This window comes from Triticum dicoccoides, chromosome 5A, assembly GCF_002162155.2.
Source record: "Triticum dicoccoides isolate Atlit2015 ecotype Zavitan chromosome 5A, WEW_v2.0, whole genome shotgun sequence".
NCBI lineage: Eukaryota > Viridiplantae > Streptophyta > Magnoliopsida > Poales > Poaceae > Triticum > Triticum dicoccoides.
This window is the reverse complement of record NC_041388.1, coordinates 707,712,420-707,714,238: the sequence shown is the minus strand read 5'-3', so window position 1 is coordinate 707,714,238 and position 1,819 is coordinate 707,712,420. Positions and strand designations below refer to the sequence as shown.

General features: G+C 48.7%; 1 pseudogene; it reads right to left on the bottom strand.

Moving 5' to 3' along the window:
• Window positions 1-1,819, bottom strand: part of LOC119300555 — a 7,256-nt pseudogene that overhangs the window by 4,573 nt on the left and 864 nt on the right.

The window sequence follows — 1,819 nt, the reverse complement described above, 5'->3', positions numbered from 1 at the left end:
CGTCTTAGTTCCACGCGCATCATCAGGCATCGCAGGGCTCATCCGCTGGGGGAAATCTTGGGAGGGGAATGTGATTCTTGGATCTCAACCACAACGTCGATGACTTCCTGGAGTTGGGCTCGTACCAGCAACTCCTCTTCGACCAGTCCGCCGGCCATGGTCTTCCTCCTACTGGACCTGGTCGTGGGAGGCCCGTGTCCCATGAACAAGGGTTATGTGAACAAGTGTTTTATCAACTTATAAGTCCCTGCAAATAAACAGGTAGGGACTCGGGACTTATAAGTCCCTGTAAACAAACAGGTATGGACTTATGACTTATAAGTTGGGACTTAAAAAAGTCCTATGACTTATGAAACAAACAGGGCCTTAGCATAAACATGCCACCTACGTTTGCAGAGCTCATGTAGGGGCCCGAGGTGAGCGCGTTCACCTCCTCAAGGAGGTCTTGGTTGAGTTGTTCACCGTCTTCTCGCCGCCGAACATCTCCTGTGACCGAAGTCGGAAGCACACCAGTGCAAACGTCCTTTCTGTCACCACCTCAAACCTTTCGTTGGCTTTCACCATGTTCTCGAACGCCTTGGCCATGCTCATGTGAGAGCGGATGTGGTCACGGAGGCCTTGGATGCCATAGCAGCGGCACGAGCCACATCTTGAGCGCGTGGAACCGGCGGGTCAGCGTCATGGTCCAGTCCTTGTAGTCCACCACGTGGTGCCCCTCTGATGCCGCGTCCTTGAGGATGTACTCCTGCTCCGTCCCGAGCGCCGCCACATCGCGCAGCAGTCGTTGTTGGCGAGGAGCCACTTGTGGGCGTTCATGCTGAATGAGTCCACGGCCTCCATTCCGTCGATCACGTGGGTGAACTCCGGGCAGACCAGCGCGGAGCCGGCGTAGGCGGCGTCCACGTGCACCCACACGTCGTATGGTGCCGTGACAGCGCAGAGCTGGCCGATGGGTCACTCTGTGCGTTTGGTTTATTCGGTTTGCATGATTTGGTTTATACGGTTTTCCGGTTTGTACGGTATTAATACTTCGGTTTATACGGTATGATATTAAAATACGGTTCGGTTTCGGTATATACCAAATTATTTCGGTATGGTTTCGGTATATACCATAATAACCAAAGTTGACGCAAATTTGAAAATGATATACTATATTTTACAAACTTATAAATTCAAACACATACTTTTTAAATACAAATAGTATATAACTTTATATAAGTATATATGCATGCCCCAATTCATGCCTTGAAAGGTTATGGACGACGTGGTTAGCATTTTTGCAAGAGAAAAATTACTACGTTACAAGAAAAAATGGGTGTTCTTTGCAGGAAATTTTACTCTTATACAAGAAAAATGACTACTTGTATCGTTGTTTGCCTCAGGAAATATATATTTTTATTTCGGTTTATTCGGTTAACCATTTGGTTTTTCGGTATATACCATAAAAACCGAAATTCAAAACGGTATGAAAAGTTTATACCATATCGAAACCAGAAACCATAAAAATCGTGAATTCGGTTCGGTTCGGTTTATTTTCGGTATGGTTTTTCGGTTCGGTTTTAAAATGCACAGAGTGACCGATGGGGTCGACGGCGGTCGTCTGGGTCGTCCCGACCGTCGCGCACAGAAAAAGTGGTACCAACCCGGCGTCCATGTCAACCTGCATGGCTGCTTCGAGTTCCGTGGGCGAGAGAGCAAACATGTTGTCGTGGCACGTGGGTATCGCGCGGCAGTGGTCACGCAGGATGCCGGCAATGCGTGCAGCCTTGCGGAAGGCAAAGTGTGTCTGGTCAGAGCAGTACACAACGAGGTCGCAGAT